Source organism: Schistocerca americana, chromosome 2 (assembly GCF_021461395.2).
Source record: "Schistocerca americana isolate TAMUIC-IGC-003095 chromosome 2, iqSchAmer2.1, whole genome shotgun sequence".
NCBI classification, from domain to species: Eukaryota; Metazoa; Arthropoda; class Insecta; order Orthoptera; family Acrididae; genus Schistocerca; species Schistocerca americana.
This window is the reverse complement of record NC_060120.1, coordinates 946,748,040-946,770,424: the sequence shown is the minus strand read 5'-3', so window position 1 is coordinate 946,770,424 and position 22,385 is coordinate 946,748,040.

The window sequence follows — 22,385 nt, the reverse complement described above, 5'->3', positions numbered from 1 at the left end:
CATCTATTATCAGTTACTCTTTACATCCTCGTGCACCTTTGCAACAGCCTTTTTGTTCTTCATTTATAATTTTGTTCTGTGTTGTATGTGTCATTAATTTCTGTTTAATGACTGAAGTTGATATTTTGTATATTGTTGGTAGGCATGTTATGGGGCGATATTTAGCTGGGTTCGCTGTGTCTGCTTGATCTTTAGGTTTCAGATATGTTATTCCGTGTGTAAGTGTATCAGGGAATGTGTATGGGTCTGCAATGTAACTGTTAAATAATTTAGTTAGATGTGAATGTGTTGAGGTGAACTTCTTTAACCAGAAATTTGCTATTTTATCATTTCCAGGGGCTTTCCAATTGTGAGTAGAATTAATTGCTTGGGTGACTTCATGTTGCAAAATTATCACTTCAGGCATTTGTGGTATCATCTTGTATGTGTCTGTTTCTGCTTGTATCCATCGTGCATGCCTGTCATGTTGTACCGGGTTTGACCATATGTTGCTCCAGAAGTGTTCCATGTCTGTTATGTTTGGTAGATTGTTTATTTTAATGTGTGTGTTATCTATTGTCTGGCAAAATTTCTTTTGGTTTGTGTTGAATGTTTGGTTTTGTTTCCTTCTATTTTCACTTTTTTGTATCTTCTGAGTCGTTTGGCTAATGCTTGTAAATTCTGCTTCTTTTCGTCTAATTGCTCTGTCGCTTCTTGTTGTGAGATTTTACCTAACCTTTTTCGTTTTTTTCCGAGATTTCATTTCTTATAAATTGCGTTAGCTGTCCGATGTCTTTTCTCAGTTTTTCTATTTTGATCTGTAGCCTGTGTTGCCATGCTGGTTTTGTGGGTTTCTTCTGTGTGTTGGTTGGTTCTGATCTCTGCCTAGTGTGTATATTTAGCGTAATGAGTGCTCCTATATAAACCAGTAGTTGTAACTCTTCCATAGTTGTGTTTTCATTTATTTTGTTGTGTATGATTTTGTTGATAGTTTTTATTGTTGTTTCGACTTGTGGGTTATTTGGTGGTCTATGCAAGAATGGTCTAATATCTGTATTTGTGTCTTTGTATTCTATATATGTTGGCTGAAATTTTTCTTCTATATCTAACATCTGTGTCACTTCGTCTTCTATTTGTGCTTGTTCTGGTGGCTGTCTTAAGATTTCGTTTTCCTCTGATTGTTTAATTGGTGCGTGTTGTTCTTTGTTTGTTTGCTCTGGGATGTTTGAGTCTATTACTGTATTTTCTTCTTCTTCTGATTGCACATTATTTTGTTCCAGTATTTGTTGTACTTGTTGTTTGATGTTTCCTAATTCTGACTGGGGTATCCTGTTATTTTTTATTATTACACGGATCTGATCAGCTAGTCGTTGTTCTGTTAAAAATTTTAATTCTGGGTATCTGGTAATAAATGTTGTGTATACTTTTGATCTATATCCAGTTGTGTTGGTTCCTAGGTTTGTTGCTTGGTAATAACAGAACATGAGGTGTCGATTAACTTCATCTGACCATCTCATCCTCTGTCTTTGTTTTCCTTCTAGGGTGGTTGCAGGAAGCATATCCTGCAAAACACCTCTATTTGGATTTAAATCATTTTCCAGTTGGCTAGTAGTGTCGTTACCATTGTGGGCGGGCATAGGGTTCAAGCGTCGTCCCCGACCATGGCGGCGCTTGTCCGAGGCTTCTTTAGTTCTGTCCTGAACCAACTAATCACACTAAAAGGGGGGGTTAGCCCTATTAGTGGTTTGTTCTTTTCGTCGCCTTTTACGACTGGCAGAACATACTGGATGCCTATTCTTTTCCCAGGCCTCCACGGGGAATATTATTATTATTATTATTATTATTATTATTATTATTATTATTATTATTACTAGTGTTAACTGTATTGCCTCCATGGTAGTTTTAAATTGTTTGTCAACGGTTTATATACAATCGGTTAAATATACAGAAAGCAGTACATACTATAAACAAATAGACAAAAATTTTATAGATAAACCTCGAGGTCTCTAATAGTCCTCAGGTCCTGGTGTCACCAAGTGGAATTTCTGGAGTCCATCACGAAATTTCTGTAGTAAACATTCTTCAGTCAGATGCTCTGTAATTTGCATAAGAAACCCACAGTCGCACCTCAGGGGATCTTCGAACCCCCATTCATACAGAGAGATAAACCGCACCTTGTTCACTGGCCCAGTAATCAGGTGGGAATTTTCCGGAGGAAGCGCCTGTCAAACCTCTTTTCATTCTTGGCAGAATTAAGAATCAATGCTAAAAACAAAATAAAGATACTAATTTAATAATTACCAAAACATTACAAAATTAAATCTAACATCATAATAATCGTAATAAAACAATATTACAATCAAATTTTAAAATATCTGGATTTAAGTTTTCTGGTAGGTACATTCTGTACCTTATTGTGCAGATATGAGTTATGATCAGTAACACACTTTTGGAACTCCCTTAAATCTCCTGCTTCTAGTTTAATTGATGGTAGTGCAGTAATACAGGTACCCGTGGAAGTAGTGGTGTTGTGATTTTCCTAGTTACTCTCATTGCTTGATTATGTTAACATCCTGCATGCTGTTTTTCCATACTGGAACACAGTACTCTGCTGCAGGGTAAACTATTACAGTATGACAAGTATCTGCGTTTCCACCCAACCTGACCCAGCACATTTTCTAATAATATTAATTCTGATGTTCACTTTTCTTGCTCTATTTCGTAAGAGTTGCTGTATTTCATAAGGGATCGGTCGAAAATTACCCCAGAGGAACATTTTCGAATACCACATTATTTTTCTATTTGCCTCAGGCTTTTTTATTTTTTTTAATGGTAAGCATTTACCTCTGTTTCAAGAGCAGTTGAATTTCTCTTCAATTTCCAGTTGTTGGAGTAATCACCTCATGTGCAAATCTGCGACCAAAGCTCCTTCGCACTCGTCCAGGTTTTCTGCTTGATGCGATTGTGCTAGTTCGTCAGCCAAAAGAATACTTTTAGCATTAGCGTTGATCATATCGCTGATAGGAGGATTAAAGACCCTGGATGATGTCGTCAACTATACACGCCGATACACTGAGTTGAAAAAAGTCATGGGGTACCTACAGACATCGTGTCGGATCTCCTTTTGCCCGGCGTAATGCAGCAGTTCGACATTGCATGGACTCAACAAGTCGTTGGGAGTCCCCTGCAGGAACAGAGAGCCATGCTTACTCTACAGCCGTTCATATTTTCGAAAGTGTTGCCGGTGCAGGATGTTGCGCACGAACTGGCCTCTCGATTATGTCCCATAAATATTCGATGGTATTCATGTTGGACGACCTGGGTGGCCAAATCATTCGCTCGAATTGTTCAGAATGTTCTTCAAACCAACCGCGAACAGTTGTGGTCCAGTGACATGACATCGTTGTTTGGCAACATTAAGTCCATGAATGGCTGCAAGTGGTGTCCAGGTAGTCGAAGATAACCGTTTCCAGTCAATAATCAATTAATCTGGACCAGACGACCCAGTTCATTCCATGTGGACACAGTCCACATAATTATGGATTCACCACCAGCTTGCACAGTGCCTTGTTGACAACTTGTTCAAATGTGTGTGTGTGTGAATTCCTAAAGGACCAAACTGCTAAGGTCATCGGTCCCTCGACTTCCACACTCCTTTAACTTATGCTAAGAACAACACAAACACACACACACACCCATGCCCGAGGGAGGACTCTAACCTCCGGCGGGAGGGACCATGCAATTCTTGACATGGCGCTTCTAATCGCGTGGCCATCCAGCGCGGCGTTCACAATTTGGATCCATGGCTTCTTGGGGTCTGCGTCACGCTCTAAATCTACCATCAGTGCTTACCAACTGAAATCGGGGCTCAACTGACCAGGTCACAGGTTTCCAGTCGTCTATGGTCAAACCGATATGATCACGAGCCCAGGCGAGGAGCAGCAGGCGGTGTCGTGATGTTAGCAAAGGCACTCGCGTCGGTCGTCTGCTGCCACAGCCCTTTAACGTTCAAAGGTTCAAAGGGCTCTAAGCACTACGGGAGTTAACATCTGAGGTCATCAGTTCGCTAGACTTAGAACTACTTAAACCTAACTAACTTAAGGACATCACACACATCCTTGCCCGAGGCAGGATTCAAACCTGCAACCGTAGCAGGCACGTGGTTCTGGACTGAAGCGTCTAGAACCGCTCTGCCACAGCGGACGGCCCCATCAACATCAAATCTCGCAGCACTGTCCTAACGGATACGTTAGTCATACGTCCCACATTGAAATCTCCTGTTATTTCACGCAATATTGTTTGTCTATTAACACTGACTGCTCTACGCAAACAACGCTGCTCTCAAAAGGTAAGTGAAGGTCTTTGGCCACTGCGTTGTCGGTGGTGAGAGGTAAGGCCTTGAATCTATTATTCTCGGCACATTATTGACACTGTGGATCTCGGAATGTAGAATTCTCTGGCGATTTCCGAAATAGCATTCCGCTTTCAAAGTCTGTTAATTACCGTCGTGCCGCCATAATCACGTCAGAAACCTTTTCACATAAATCACATGAGTAATTTACTGCTCTTTTATACCTTGTATACGCGATACCACTGCTTTATGTATACGGACACATCGCTATCCCAGGAGTTTTGTGACCTTACTGTAGTTATACGCGTATCTCCTATTACTCTTCTTGGCCGGTTTTGAATAAAGCAAGGCCGCGCGGGGTAGCCGTGCGGTCTTAGACGTCTTGTCATGGTCCGCGGGGCTCCCCGTGTCGGAGGTTAGAGTCCTCCCTCGGGCATGGGTGTTTGTGTGTGTGTGTCCTTAGAGTAAGTTACTTTAAGTTACAAAATTTGGAAAAACACAGCCCTCAGCCGCGAACACAATTAATTTGTAACCTAGGTTTCGGTGTCACAAGGGACACCTACTTTGGACAGAATTAAAACTAAATGTTACAGCATAACGTACCAAAAAATGCGAAAGCTGCGGTCATACCTGACAGCGTCAGACAGAGTTAAAATGAAATGCAAGAGAGGTGCAAGCCACTAGTGGTTGCCATGTGTCCTCTGCTACAGTCAACACAAAACTTTCGTGTTGTCTGTAGCAGAGGACACATGACAGCCCCTAGTGGCTTGCACCTCTGTTGCATTTCATTTTAATTCTATCTGACGCTGTCAGGTATGACCGCAGCTTTCGTATTTTCTTTTTTTGGTACGTTATGCTGTAACATTTAGTTTTAATTTTGTCCGAAGTAGGTGTCCCTTGTGACACCGAAACCTAGGTTACAAATTAATTGTGTTCGCGACTGAGCGCTGTGTTTTTCAAAATTTTGTATTATACAACAGTCGCTGATTGACAGCCATGTTAAAAGCCTTACCTTAAGTTAGATTAAATAGTGTGTAAGCTTAGGGAACGATGACCTCAGCAGTTGGGTCCCGTAAGACCTTACCACAAATTTCCAAAATAAAGCAAAATAACTTCGAAGTATTAGCACGAATATGAGACCGTTTACAACAGACACTGGTGGCGAGTTAATCCGAAAAACACGAAAACTGCTGGCCGAGATAGCAGCTGCAGGAGACAGGGCACCAGACAGCTGCCACTGTTTGTAACAACTGGCGGCGGGCAGCAGCTTGAAGTGGCTCGGTTTGGTTTGGCCCTCGCTGGGGCGGCCCGCCGGGCCGCGTCCCAAGTCAGATTAGGCGCGGGTAATTGCTGGCTGGCCTGACGGCTGACGCCGCGGCGCGACGGCCGGAATTCTGCGCGCCGCTGGGCTGACACGTGGCACAACACGGACCGGGAGTAATGGCTGGCTCCCAGTACGCGCCGGCTGTCCCCACGGCACTCGCTCTGACAGATCTGGCGGGCAACTTGGCCACCGAAGACTTGATGAGTTTCCAACTCCGGACCACTCAACTTCTCGTTTGCAAGTGGTAAATTCCCTGTGCTTAGAATGTAACCTGTCCGGACCTCACGAATGAATATCAATAAAGGTCACAGAAACCCACTTGCAGCTTGCCTGTCTGACGATTCCCAAGAACAAGGAAAGCATGATTTTCAGGATCCATACAAATTCGCATGCACGTATGTATTTTCCACACCTCCTCCTAAAACACTGGACCGATTTCAATCGAACTCTGTACATACTTATTCACTGCCTGGAAAGAATCACTGGGCAGGTAGGGGGGGGGGGGGGAATAGGGGAGGGGAAAGGAACCCACCACCTACCATAGGTGTTGTGGTGTGCGTACTGTAAGACCTTCGGTACACAAACCATCAGATTATTTGACTTGTCGCTCTAACGAAGTAGGCGAGTGTCAGCAATATGTCTCGTGGTCTTATCGTGGCGTGTTTATCTTCTGCCGTTAGGTCAGACGATAGAAATGCCACTTGCACGCTTAGAGTAGCAGATTGACGGTGACCAACATTAAACAGAACTTGATTAATTTTCACACACATTTATTAAAATAATAACAAGCATAAAAATAACTTATCTTGGTTCTGGATGCTATTTACAATTGACAATCTGAAGTTCCTTTGGTATTGGTACGTTAATCTTATTCTCAAATATCTCTGATACTTCTCAAAGTGTCTATACATTTCTCTTCCTGGCTATGTACAGGAATATGATAATCTTATTAGGAGCAGACTGAAACTTGACTACAGACTAATGCAGACTGACTGATCGGAGGTCTGTACACTCGTTATAATACCTCGCGCGTTCAGGTATCACTGCGCGAGTGTGATCCGCGAGGAGAAAATGTTATACGTTAGCAGCAATCTCATTGGCTGCGTGACATATTAATACGCGGATCGGCGGAAGCAGAATTTGGTCCGTCTCTAAGACAGCGCCATCTCGTAGTGCGGAGACGGACGAGCGCTGCGCCTGCGCTGTTGTGCTTAGCGGGGCGCGCTCTAGTGGGAAAGTTGTGTACGCGCTGACTACTCGGAACTATGTAAACAACAGGCGTGAAGGTGGGAGTCAGAAAGCAGTGTACTCCACGGCGCGTGAATACCCGTTCTTTAGTTGTCTTATGCCTCAGAACGGAACTATTTAGACACATACAAAATATTTTACTCGTAATTTAAAACTTTTACGAAACCCCTCGCTAACGACCCCCAGAAAATCATTAAAGGATGGAGGTTAGTCGCTTAATACATTTTCGCTGTTCCTACAGTGAAACTGCCACATTGTGCACAACGTTTTCATTTAGTACTTCTTCACCAATAACTACATTTATGACAAGTTTTGCATACATTATTCACATGTACCACTGAATGAGCCAGAAAATTACACCATCGCACAGTACATAGTACAGAGGATACGTCGCCATTAACGTTGAGTTGCGTGAAAATGGAGGATGCTAGACGTACAGGTGAAATAGGTATACAAATACAAGTGAAATATGTTAAAAATGTGTAAAGTGTATTTGAAATGTGCGTATGCGCGCAAAGCATGGGTATAAAGCTCACCCTAAGCCCATGGAATGATTTCAATTACATTTGGCACACATATTAGTCACAGTTCAAATGGTTCAAATGGCTCTGAGCACTGTGGGACTTAACTTCTGAGGTCATCAGTCCCCTAGAACTTAGAACTGCTTAAACGTAACTAACTTAAGGACATCACACACATCCATGCCCGAGGCAGGATTCGAACCTGCGACCGTAGCGGTCGCGCGGCTCCAGACTGTAGCGCCTAGAACAGGTCGGCCACCCAGGCTGGCTTAGTCACAGTCTCGAAATAAATAAAGTAGAGCTAAGAACCACCAGCCTCTTATTGGAGTAAGTATGATAACGTGGAGAGAGGAGGAGGGACGAGCAGATGAACTGACAGCGAGGGAGAAGCAGGAGGTACAATAGATACGTATAGGAGGAAGAGGAAATGAAGAGAGATAAGGTTGGTTGGTTGGAGAGGGGACCAAACAGGAGGTATTCGGTCCCATCGGATTAGGGAAGGATGAGAAAGGAATCTGCGCACGCTTAGTGGCCAGAGATAAGGGAGAGGGAAATGGACAGAGAAAAGGCAGAGGAGTAGGTCCACAGAGAAAGGAAAGACGAGGAGATGCAAAGATCCAGTGGGAGGAACAGACAGACAGAGAGATGAGGAAGGAGTAAATGAACAGGCAAAGGGTAAGGAGGAAATGGACAGAGATAGGGAAGAAGTGTAGATGGACAGAGAGGATGTGGAGGAGGTGGAAAGAGAGAGGGGCAGGTGGAGGTGATACACAATGAATGAGGGATAGAGAGAGGAAGAAGTAGAGGTGAATAAAGAGAGAGGAGGTGGATAAAGAGAGTGGAGGTGGATACAGAGAGAGGAGGTGGATCAAGAGAGAGGAGGTGGATAAAGAGAGAGGAGGTGGATAAAGAGAGAGGAGGTGGATAAAGAGAGAGGAGGTGGATAAAGAGAGTGGAGGTAGATCAAGAGAGAGGAGGTGGATAAAGAGAGAGGAGGCGGATAAAGAGAGAGGAGGTGGATAAAGAGAGAGGAGGTGGATAAAGAGAGAGGAGGTGGATAAAGAGAGAGGAGGTGGATAAAGAGAGAGGAGGTGGATAAAGAGAGAGGAGGTGGATAAAGAGAGAGGTGGTGGACAGACAGAGGGGGGAAGAGAAGGTGGATAGTGACAGGGGAAAGGAGAAGGTGAGCAGATAGAGACGATAAGAGGAGATGGACAGAGAGAGGGGGGAGGGGACGAAGACATTGACACAGAGGAGAGTGAGAAGGAGACGGACTAACAGAGGACTGGAATTAATAAATACCCGAGCAACACGGGGTTCTCATCTAATTTCATAGAATTTTCTGTTTTTGAGTCATCAATCTCCTGACTGGCTTGATGTGGCCTGCCGCGAATTCCTCTTCTGGGCCAACCCCTTCATCTTAGAGGATCACTTGCAACCTACGTTCTGAATTATTTGCAGGATGTATCTCAATCTGTCTTCCTCTACATTTTTAATCTTCTATGGCTCCCTGCAGTTCCATGGCAGTTATTCTGTGATTTATTAACAGATGTTCTATCATCTTACTTCTTCTTCTCAGTGTTTTCCATATATTCTTTTCCTCACCAGTCCTGCGGAAAACCTCCCCATTCCTTATCCCATCAGTCAACTCAATTTTCAACCTTATTCTGTAGCATTAGCTCTCAAATCCTTCGATTCTCTTTTTTTCCTATTTTCTCGCAGTCCACACAATGCTGTGCGTCCCAATGTAAGTCTTCCGAAATTTCTTCTGCAAAGGAAATGATAAACGCCACTAGACTCCTTTTGCCCAGGAATGCCCTTTTTGTCAGTGCTAGTCTTTTTTTTATGGCCGCGTGGTTAGAGGTGCCATGTCACGAATTGCGCGGTCACACCCGCCGGAGGTTCGAGTCCTCCCTCGGGCATGAGTGTGTGTGTGTTCTTAGCATAAGTCAGCTTTAGTAATGTGTAGGTCTAGGGACCGATGACCTCAGCAGTTTGGTCCCTTAGAAATTCACACACATTTGAACATTTTTTTTGTTTTGTTTCTTACGTCCTCCTTACTCCGTCCGTCATGAGTTATTTTGCTGCCTAGTTAACAGAAATCCTTACCTTCATCTAGATTGTGGTCACCAGTCCTGATAACACGTTTCTTGTTGTTATCGTTTCTCCAATTTCTCATTACCTTTGTCTTTCTTCGATTTACTCTCTGTCCATATCCTGCACTTATTAGACAGTTCATTCCGTTCAGAAAATCTTTTAGTTCTCCTTCACTTTCATTCAGGCTGGTAATGTCTTCAGCGAACCTTATCATTAATATCCTTTCATCTAGAATTTTAATTCCACTCTTGAAACATTATTTTATTTCCATTATGCCTTCTTCGACGTATAGACTGAATGGTAGGGGTGACAAGCTATATCTCTGTCATACGCCGTTTTTAATCGGATTCTTCGTTGTTGCTCTGTCATTCTTATTGTTCCCTCTTGGTTCTTGTTCATATTGTATACTACCGTTCTTTCCCTACACATTACCACTATTTTCTCAGGATTTCAAACACCTGGCACCATTTCACATTGTCGAACGCTTTTTTCCAGGTCGACAAGTCCTATGAGCGTTTCTTGATTTTTCTTTTCTCTTGCATCAATTACCAACCGCAACGTCGGAAATGCCTTTTTGGTGCCTTTACCTTTCCTAAAGCCAAACTGGCCGTCGTCTCATAAAACCTCTTTTCCATTCTTCTGTATATTATTCTTATCTGAAACTTGGATGCACAAGCTGTGAAGATGACTGTGCAATACTTCTCTCGTCAGCTCTTGCAGTCATCGGATTTGTGTGTATGATGCTTTTCCTGAAGTCAGATGGTATATCGCCAGAATCACACATTCTACACACAAACATGACTAGTCGTTCTGTTGCCCAATTATTTTAGAACTTCTGACGGAACGTTATGTATCGCTTCTGCCTTATTCGGTCTTAGGTCTTCCAAAGCTCTTTTAAGTTTTGATTCTAGTTCTTGATCCCCTATCTATGCTATATCGACTCCGTAATCAGACTAGTCTTCCCCCACATAGAGGCATTCAGTATACTCTTTACACCTATCCGCTCTTTCCTCTACATTTAAGAGAGGAATTCAAATTGACCTCTTAATGTTACCGCCCTTGCTTTTAATTTCACCTAAGAACTTTTCAGTCCTTCCGAAAATCATTTTTTTTTTCAGTTTCTTCACATTTTTCATGCAGTCATTTCGCTTTAGCTTCCCTGTACTTCGTTGTTATTTCATTCCTAAGTGGCTTGTGTATATGTATTTCTGAATTTGCCTGAGCTCTTTGTTTACTTCCTACTTTCATCGATCGAATGAATTATTTCTTCTGTTACCCATGGTTACTTCTCAGTTACCTTTTTTGTAGCTATGATTTTTTTTCTTTCCAGCGTTCGTGGCTGACGTCTTTAGAGATGCCCATTCATCTGAAACCGAACTGACTACTGAGCTATTCCTTGCAGCAGTATCTATAGCATCAGAGAACTTCATTCCTTAGTACTTCTGTATTACAATCATTTCCTCACTGATTCTTCCTGACTAGTTTCTTAAACTTCATCCTAATTTTCATCACTACTAAATTGTGATCTGAGTATTTATCTGCTCCTGGGTACGGTTTACAGTCCGGTATCTGATTTCGGAATATCTGCCTGACCATGATGTAATCTAACAAAAATCTTCCCATATCTCGCGCCTTTTCGAAGTATATGTCCTTCTCTTGCAGTTTTTGAACAGAGTATTCGCTATTACAATCTACAATTTACTGCAAAACTCAGTTATTCTTTCTCCTCTCTCATTCCTAAAACCAAGCCCATATTCTTCCGTAACCATCTCCCATCTCTTCTACTCCTTCCAATACAACAGCATTCCGATACCCCAGGACTTTTATATTTTCACCTCCCTTTACATACTGAACTACCCGTTCAGTATCCTCAGAGACTTTCCCTGTCTCTTCATCTTCGGATAGCGATGTCGGCATGAACACCTGAACTCTTGTTTTCGCTGTTGGTTTGGTGTCGATTCTGAGGAGAAAAAGCCTATTATTTAACTATTCATAACGAAACCTAAACAAGTTATACCATTTTTTGCTGCTGTTGGGATTACCGTACAATTATTAGAACAGAAATCTCTTCCATTTCACTTAACTGACTCTAGCTATACCTAGATTGAGCCTTATCCTTTCCTTTTTCAAATTTTCTAGCTTTCCTACCACGTTTAAACTTCTGACATTCCCGCCGCTCCTCGTAGAACGTTATTCTTTCGCTGTTTGTTCTATTTTTTTCCCACGATCACCTCCCCCTTGGCAGTCCCCTACCAGAGATCCAAATGACTAGTCCGCAATATTTTGCCAGTGTGGCGATCATCATACCACTTTTTCAATTACAGGCCACATGTACTGTGGGTAGACACTGTGTGTCTTTAATGTAGTGGTTTCCATTGCCTTCTGCATCCTTGTGCCGTTGATTATTGCTGATTCTCCCACCTTTAGGGACAGTTTCAGACTCCAAGGCAACGAAATTCCCTTATAATGATTATCGACCGCATTTAAAACTTTAAAATGGTGTCACAATATACTAAGAGGTATTGGTCCGGGCACGGTAAGAGCATATTCCAAAATGCCGCGCACAGAAATACGATTTTTCACTTGGTCATATGTCTGATTCTGTTGATCCAAAAGGTAGGACGTCCAGTGTTTTGGATATCCATTGGCCTAGCTGACATTTGTATGCCTAAAGAAAGAATGGGCGTGCTGTAACTATCACCCTACAATAGAGGTCAAAATTTAAACATTTCACACTTCCTCCAGCCCTGGCGAATTCAGCAAATCGGTTACTTCTTTTGCACTGGATGTGGTCTAGAGTGGACCTTAGGTGCCATATTAAAACACCATTTATTCACTGACGGGTCCTGAAAAAATCACTATAAATCGGTTTTTAGCCTTTTTTTTTTTTTTTTTTTTTTTTTTTGCGCCATGGCCCGCAGTTATCTAAATGCGCAACCATAGCAAGCGGTGCAAATTTTAAACTGTATGTTCTTCTGATATGTAACTACAAATACCATTTTCCCGTTTTCGAAAATTTATATCCGTTTTCAAGATACACCAGGAAAAAACATGATATTTTCGTACCACAGGTACCAGCTGTGGCGATGGCTACTTTTATAATTTTTATTGATGGGAAATCTTCGAAGTTTTAACTGTTGTTGTTGTGGTCTTCAGTCCTGAGACTGGTTTGATGCAGCTCTCCATGCTACTCTATCCTGTGCAAGCCTCTTCATCTCCCAGTACGTACTGCAGCCCACATCTTTCTGAATCTGCTTAGTGTTCATCTCTTGGTGTCCCTCCACAATTTTTACCCTCCACTCTGCCCTCCAATACTAAATTGGCGATCCCTTGATGTCTCAGAACATGTCCTACCAACCGATCCCTTGTTCTAGTCAAGTTGTGCTACAAACTCCTGTTCTCCCCAATCCTATTCAGTACCTCCTCATTAGTTATGTGATCTACCCGTCTAATCTTCAGCATTCTTCTGTAGCACCACATTTCGAAAGCTTCTATTCTCTTCTTGTCCAAACTATTTATTGTCCATGTTTCACTACACTCCATACAAATACTTTCAGAAATGACTTCCTGACACTTAAGTCTATACTTGATGTTAACAAATTTCTCTTCTTCAGAAACTCTTTCCTTGCCATTGCCAGTCTACATTTTATATCCTCTCTACTTCGACCATCATACGTTATTTTGCTCCCCAAATAGCAAAACTCCTTTACTACTTTAAATATCTCATTTCCCAATCTAATTCCCTCAGCATCACCCGACTTAGTTCGACTACATTCCATTATCCTCGTTTTGCTTTTGTTGATGTTCATCTTATATCCTCCTTTCAAGATACTGTCCATTCCGTTCAACTGCTCTTCCAAGTCCTTTGCTGTCTCTGACCGAACTACAATGTCATCGGCGAACCTTAAAGTTTTTATTTCTTCTCCCTGGATTTTAATACCTACTCCGAATTTTTCTTTTCTTTCCTTTACTGCTTGCTCAATATACAGATTGAATAACATCGTGGAGAGGCTACAACCCTGTCTCACTCCTTTCCCAACCACTGCTTCCCTTTCATGCCCCTCGACTCTTATAACTGCCATCTGGTTTCTGTACAAATTGTAAATAGCCTTTCGCTCCCTGTATTTTACACCTGCCACCTTCAGAACTTGAAAGAGAGTATTCCAGTCAACATTGTCAAAAGCTTTCTCTAAGTCTACAAATGCTAGAAATGTTCTAAAAATTATGCTCTCGCGGAATTTTGAAACTTTTTTCGGTATCATTATCCGATACCGAGATCCAGAGGTTCAAAGTTATCGTGCTTATATATTTAAAATATGCCCTTAATATCAGATCTGAGGTGAAAATATGGTTTTAACTGACGTAGTGAACACATTTTAAGGGTTCCGGTATCATAATAAGCTTTCTGAGACGAGCAAACTATGTTTTTAGTCAGTATTTTATCACCAATAAAATCTTATGACACATCATGATCTGGAAATTATTCGATGATAAAAGTCTTTGTACTTGCAAATCATACACATATCTTAGTGTCCTGTAAGTGTAGCCTAAAACATTTTGCATTTTCATGTAAAGTAGTGTAAAATGAATGTGGGTTGGATGAGAGTCCTGCGCTCACTTTAAACAAGAGGAAACAGCTATTTTCTGTTGTCACTTTACACCGTACATTCGTATTATTGCATTAAAACCTGTTGTTTTTATCCCTCAAGAAGCAGGTTTTTTTTTAATTTAACGTACTACTCAATATTTTGTATTTGGACGGAACGAACGGCGATTCCCATTTGGAGGGAAAGAACGCCTATTCTGCGTCCTCTGAAACATCATATTAGGCTTAATTATTTTTTATATATGGGCCAAAATATGTAAATGTGTTGGAGAAATTAAATAAACTATCAAAACTTTACTGACCTACAGAATTCGTTTTATGTAAGTATCGCACCGTGATGTAGCAGGGAAACGACAGGAATCAGTGGAAAAGTCTTCATGTCGTAGTACACTATAGGAGAGTATGTTCCTCTTCATAAGACTCTACCGGAGAAGCCAGTTGGCTCAAACCTCATTTCGACCATCCCACAAAAAATTTTGGCTGTCGACAGGGGATCTCAAACTTATTCCACATTTACGAATTTCCAGAATGCTCATGACACGTGGCACACAAAGGCCTAATCAAATTGCGTACACGTGGAGTATAATATTAGTTGTGTGACTGGATTCGTGGTCTCCTATCGGAGAAGACACCGTTCGTAGCATGTGACGGAAATTCGCTGAGCAAAACGGGAGTGATATCTGGCATTCCACAAGGAAACAGTGGCACGCAAAACAACAAGGGGTGCAAGCCTCCTATATGAAAAACAGGACCGCACCATAACACCACCGCCTCCGAATTTTCCTGTTGGCACTACACACGCTGGCAGATGACGTTCACCCGGCATTCGCCACACCCACACCCTGCCATCGGATCGCCACATTGTGTACCGTGATTCGTCACTCCACACAGCGTTTTTCCACTAATCAGTTATTCAATATTTACGCTTCCTATTCCAAGCGAGGCGTCGTTTGGCATTTACTGGGGTGATGTGTGGCTTATGAGCTACCTCTCGACCATAAAATCCAAGTTTTCTCACATCCCGCCTAACTGTCATAGTACTTGTAGTGGATCCTGAAGCAGTCTGGAATTCCTGTGTGATGGTCTGGATAGATGTCTGCCTATTACACATTACGACCCTCTTCAACTGTCGGCGGTCTCTGTCAGTCGACAGTGAGCCGTGCGTGGCTCGTGTTAGTTCAAAAAATGGCTCTGAGCACTATGGGACTCAACTGCTGTGGTCATAAGTCCCCTAGAACTTAGAACTACTTAAACCTAACTAACCTAAGGACATCACACACATCCATGCCCGAGGCAGGATTCGAACCTGCGACCGTAGCGGTCGTGCGGTTCCAGACTGTAGCGCCTTTAACCGCTCGGCCACTCTGGCCGGCCGCTCGTGTTCGTGCCATATCTCATTTGACATCCTGTTTTTACTGTACTACCACCTCATTATGTTAATTTCAATTACCGGTGTCACTGAGTTGCCGCCTTGCTTGCCCGTGAGCGGCAGCATCGGCGTTTATCGATATAAGCCGTGGCGTATTATCTTTCCTGAGTGCTATTACTTCCCGGTTGTCGTGTGTTCGGAGATAGTTCGGATCTGCTAGTGAGTTGGGAGGCGCTAGCAGTGCAGTTCGGACCTGGCAGTGTTTGACTTAGGAAGCGGCGGAAGTCCAGTCGGGGCGCAACTATAGTGCGGTCCGGACAGCCATGACTCGCCCGACGGTTGCCGATACGTTTCACTTGAGTGCGGACCACCTTGGTTGGTCGTCGGTCGGTCGCGTTGTCTTACGACGTGCATGTTGTCCGGCGACCGCTTATGGCTTGCATGCGTGCGCCGACTCGTGATTCGTCCTTGCTATTGCACAGTCACTGCCGTTAGTATTGTCCAGTCCTTCGTGCAAGTGTTCGTGAAACTGTGTGTAGCTTGTGATGTCAACCGCTCAGTTATTTTAGTACTGTCTCCGTGCTGATGTGTGGGAGTCAGTCGGTTGGCGTGGAGCAGCGAGGAAATCTCCACGGGGTGTTGTTTGGACGGGCCCGCTGGTGGTCTCTACACAGTGTCAGAGTGGGTGGGTCTGTTCCCATTGTTACGAAATCCGTGTCTCACCGACATTGGACAAGAAAGTTGAGTTTGGATTTAATTTACCAGCAAGTCAAGACTGTTCACATTGTGCCGTTTGGTTCTCGTTGTTGGCTGTTGGGACATTCCTGCGACCAACAACGTGTGTGTTCGAGTTGGCGAAGGTTTATCCACCGTCCGGTGGAGTCTAACTGTATTTGGTTATTTGCAATTGCTGTGCACCAGCGTAATTTTCTGCCTTGTGGCAGTTAACGTTCCGGTTACCTGCCCTGTCCGTTGACGTAAATTTAGGCAGTGTCCTTTCCTCACCGTGTTGTCACTGTCCAGCAAGGTGTGTAGTTCGACAGCTTAATGTATGTTTGGTTGTGGGCTTCCATGCCTTTTACGTTTGCATTGAACTCCCGGTTGTGTGCTGGTCGAGTGGAGAGCAAGTTACCTTGTCGGTGGGTCCGTTGACTGTCTGTTGGTTAGGTTGTCGTCGGTCGAGCAGACTGCCTGTCTCACCTAAGTGATCGGTAATATTTCAAGTGCCGGCCGATCCTCGAAACTTCTGAGTGCCGTTAGCTACACAGCCTTTTCTTATTTTCCGTTGTGTGTATTTGTATGGCTCATAGCCGATGGTTTTGAATTAAAGTTGAATTGTTCTTAGCGGTGTTTTAATTCATGGACCTTAAGCCATTTTAAAATTAAAGTTCCTTGCCTGTCAAGTGTTTGGGGCCTTCAGCCTAATTTAAGATAAGGCTTGGTTGTTTAAATTTATTTTATCTAGAGTTTTAAGTCATGGGGCCTTCAGCCGTTTTTAAATTAAGGATCTTTGTCTCTCGAGCATCAGACAGTTTGGGGCCATCAGCGTACTTGAAGATAAGGCCTTCTGCCTTGTGTTTTTTATTTAATTTTACCTAGAGTCTTAAATCATCGGCCTTCAGCCGTCTTTAAATTAAGGTTGCTTTGAAAAGAAACAACCTTGAAGTGTTAGATTTTTGGGCCTTCAACCAAATTATAGAACTTACTTAACGTGAGGCCTTCTGCCTTCTAAGTATTCTTTTTGCGTCTGAATTTTGAGTTAATGGCTTTTAGTGGTTTTTTTATGTTTAATGGAAGTGGTTGTGCCCTTAAGGGGTAAGATAGTGTGGCGTAATCAGCCGATAACTAAGAATTTTTACTGTAATGTTTGGTCAAATAAATATAGTTATGCGTGTTCGCGAGGCATGACAGAATCTCTGACCAGAGAGTTATTTATCGTTGCTAGTCGGCGCTTGGACCGCGCCAGACGACAGTAGTAGCACGCAGCGAGTCGGCAGAGGTGGTAGTCAGTCGACAGTAGTAGCGGGTGGACGGTTGTACTGAGCGGGCGTCGGCGGCGTGCTCTGCTCGCTTATATTGGCGTGCTCTGACAGCCGCTTATATTGGCGCCTTTCCTAAATTCTAACTACCTGTCCAATCCTGCGGGTTCAGCAGGGCGTTTCAGACAGACGAGGTCGGCCTGTACGCTTTTTTTGCTGTACGTGTCCCTTCACGTTTTCACTTCATTATCACATCGGAAACAGTGAACCTTGGAATGTTTAGGAGTGTGGATATCTCGCGCACAGACGTATGACACAAATGACACCCAATCACCTGACCACGTTCGAAGTCTGTGAGTTCGGGGGAGCGCCCCATTCTGCTCTCTCACATTTTCTTATGACTACTGAGGTCGCTGATATGGAGTACCTGCCAGTAGGTGGAAGCACAATACACCTAACATGAAAAACTTATGTTTTTGGGGGTGTCCGGATACTCTTGATCACATAGTGTATTTATCATTTGCGTAATTGGAGTATTGATGATTTAGACATAAGCATGGGTAGTTGGTTGGTGTTGTTGGTTGTTGGTGTCTTACGACTTGGCGTAATTAGCGGCACTAGAACAAGGATTGTTTAGTGGCCATATTTCGTAATTTCTATTCTAGATATGTGACTATTTTCTGGTTTAGGGATTTGCTAGTGTCACGACTACTGATGGCAGAGCGCCACATATTATTACATTGATTTCCCAGTGCAGGGCCGGATTATTTATCATACGTTGCATGTTGTTACAGGGTTATTACAAATGATTGAAGCGATTTCACAGCTCTACAATAACTTTATTATTTGAGATATTTTCACAATGCTTTGCACATACATACAAATACTCAAAAAGTTTTTTAGGCATTCACAAATGTTCGATATGTGCCCCTTTAGTGATTCGGCAGACATCAAGCCGATAATCAAGTTCCTCCCACACTCGGCGCAGCATGTCCCCATCAATGAGTTCGAAAGCATCGTTGATGCGAGCTCGCAGTTCTGGCACGTTTCTTGGTAGAGGAGGTTTAAACACATCTTTCACATAACCCCACAGAAAGAAATCGCATGGGGTTAAGTCGGGAGAGCGTGGAGGCCATGACATGAATTGCTGATCATGATCTCCACCACGACCGATCCATCGGTTTTCCAATCTCCTGTTTAAGAAATGCCAAACATCATGATGGAAGTGCGGTGGAGCACCATCCTGTTGAAAGATGAAGTCGGCGCTGTCGGTCTCCAGTTGTGGCATGAGCCAATTTTCCAGCATGTCCAGATACATGTGTCCTGTAACGTTTTTTTCGCAGAAGAAAAATGGGCCGTAAACTTTAAACCGTGAGATTGCACAAAACACGTTAACTTTTGGTGAATTGCGAATTTGCTGCACGAATGCGTGATGATTGTCTACCGCCCAGATTCGCACATTGTGTCTGTTCACTTCACCATTAAGAAAAAATGTTGCTTCATCACTGAAAACAAGTTTCGCACTGAACGCATCCTCTTCCATGAGCTGTTGCAACCGCGCCGAAAATTCAAAGCGTTTGACTTTGTCATCGGGTGTCAGGGCTTGTAGCAATTGTAAACGGTAAGGCTTCTGCTTTAGCCTTTTCCGTAAGATTTTCCAAACGGTCGGCTGTGGTACGTTTAGCTCCCTGCTTGCTTTATTCGTCGACTTCCGCAGGCTACGCGTGAAACTTGCCCGCACGCGTTCAACCGTTTCTTCGCTCACTGCAGGCCGACCCGTTGACTTCCCCTTACAGAGGCATCCAGAAGCTTTAGACTGCGCATACCATCGCCGAATGGAGTTAGCAATTGGTGGATCTTTGTTGAACTTCGTCCTGAAGTGTCGTTGCACTGTTATGACTGACTGATGTGAGTGCATTTCAAGCACGACATACGCTTTCTCGGCTCCTGTCGCCATTTTGCCTCACTGCGCTCTCGAGCGCTCTGGCGGCAGAAACCTGAAGTGCGGCTTCAGCCGAACAAAACTTTATGAGTTTTTCTATGTATCTGTAGAGTGTTGTGACCGTATGTCAATGAATGGAGCTACAGTGAATTTATGAAATCGCTTCAATCATTTGTAATAGCCCTGTACTTTAAAGACGATATTTAATGTTATTTGAGACTTACTACCAGAGAGCCCCTTGAGTGCGAGGTCGCAAGTTCAGTGTTTAGTAAGCCTCATTTGAATGTGTTCTCTTATCAGTTACGACAGGAAAAATACTAGCTACTAATGACTCACGATCTCCATCAGGACGGTGACAGAAAGTGAGTGTCCAGGAGGTGCACAGGTCAAACTTCTATGGCTTGCATGCAATACAGGTCACTCGACATTCCAGAAATGTTCTAAACAAACCATTAACTTGTACTGTGAACACTGAATGAAAAATGGCGATCCATCGTGATCAGAAAAGTTTGCAAGATCGAAGGTGAACTCCTTTGGAGTTACAGCCCGGGCAGGACGTTCAGCTGGGTATCCGTATGGAAACATATTGTTGTAACGGGGTGATGAGTCAACTGATGGAATGCGATGGCGTGCAACCGAATACGAAACAGACCTTCGTGGAGCTTATCCTGAAACTGGGGTATACTTTAAGGCGTAGCTGTGGACAGTACGGGATTCTGTTTTACAGGCACGGAAAAAGCAGACATCCACATGCTAAATTTCTCCACTGCTTCCGGGTGGTGTGAATTGCAATGTCACACTCGTTTCAGGAGGGACAGTTTGCTCTAAAGAAGCATGATTTTTGTGTGCAGACAAGAAATCAAGCAAAGGCAAATTATTTTGACCAGCTATTGGCCAAAAGCAGTGCTCACAACTTAGTTGTAGTTCTCTTAGGCTTATTTTCAAATTATTGCTTGCTGCGACCCTACTGTCCTTGCAAGACCGCGCACACGAGAAGGAATCTTTCAGCTTCTCACACCATAAAATGTAATACATAATTTTCCAGACAATTTATCGTCCAGATTAACAGTCGGCATAATTGTGTACGAATGCATTAACTCACTTATGTTAGATGATCTTGATGCAACTCTCTTGGTACCTCTCATTTCCAGGGTTCCTTTGACATTCATTTCCTCTTCATACCCCGAGTGGTTGTAGTGGAAAACAAACTCATTACTGAAATGTTATAATATTGTTTATCTCATTTACAAATTTTCGGACCGATTCCGCAGTTTGCTGTGCAATGTCAAGTTGAAGCTTTGGTTGAAATTTCATGTCTCTCGTCTTGAAATTCTGTAGCACTGTTTGCAGTAACGGAACTATTCAGTTCTTACTTTGAAACCACAGTACACTAAGTCGCGCGCAGTTTCATGTGAATAACATAGTAGATCTCTATTACACAAATCCTTTAACTTATATCGAGCACCCTTCAAACGTGCAAACACCAGTTTCTGTCCTCCCTGGAATATCCGTAGTTTTCTTACACACTGCATGATCGTATTTCTGCGGGCTTATTCGAAACCTATGGTGCGGATTGTGTTTCATGTAAGTAATTATATTCAGTGTTCACTCCTTGTATAACGATTGTCCTTTACTAAGTTTCATTGGAGACGGGATTTGTGGCTTCTCATCTGACAGCGATGACGAACTACTTGGTTCGACACCCGTTTCAGTACCACCTTCACTCTTAAACACGTATCATCATCGTTGCACTCCCTATGTACATTTGTCCGCTCGGTCGAGCGTATACAACACCATAAATTCCACTGACTCATCCTGCAGAAACGGAAATATTTCATCTGCCATTTCTTTCTCACTCTGCGAAATTCCTTGGGTTTCTTTCTGACGAAAAAAAAAACTGTTGTAGATATAATGCAATGTGTGCTTTGTATTACCACCACTAGTACTGTGGCACTGTTGAGAATTACTCGTCGACTAATCAGCTGAACTACGCTCCATAGCCTCATGTTGTGCTCACCATTGGATACAGTCAGACCCGCCACCTGTTGCTATTATCAGGCAATATTGGATTGCATGGTAGACAACACGTGGTACGTCGATTGCCGTAAACATCACTGACCTTTTGTGACCTCACACTCAAAGGATTCCTTGTAACAATTATTAGTGCTACATAGACTTAATTGCTCTGCCAGATTGAGTTACGTTTTATACGATGATATTTTGCATGTTACATGAATTGTGATTAAAATCGAGACCACGTCTGCATAACACCCTGTCCGAACCCCACTCCACCTAAATACCACGTTTCACTTCTATACAAGGCTACGCTCCAGGCATATGCACAGAGAAGACTTCTTAACCTTAACAAATCTATTTTTCGGAAATACTTTTCGTAATATAGCCAATCATCAGTTTATATCCTTTGTACCTCAACCATCATCAGCAGTTTTGATGGCCAAGTAACAAAGCTACCTACCAATTTTACTGCTACATTTCCTAATTTAATTCCCTAAGCATGGCCTAATTTAATTTGACACCATTCCATTTGCATTGTCTTATTATTGTTGACGTTTATCTTATACTCTGTTTTGAAGATACTATTGACTTCGTTCAGTTTCTACTTCTGAGAGAATGGCTATGTCATCGCAAAGCTCTAAGTTTTTATTTCTTCTCCATGAGCTTCGATAATCACCTATGTTTCCTTACCAGCTTGCTCTATGTACAAGCCGAACAATACTGGTACAACTCTACTTACTCTTTTCTCTGACACTGTTCATCTTTCTTGTCCTCCGAATGCAGTCTCATTTCTGTGCAAGTCTAAAGCTACCTTTCGCTCATTTTAATATACCCTGATGCCTTCAGAATTCCACAGAGTCTAATCGAGTTAACATTGGCAACAGCTTTCTCTAAGCCTGCAAATGCTAGGTTTAACTTTTGTCACCTATTCTCAAAGCTATTTCGTTGGGTCA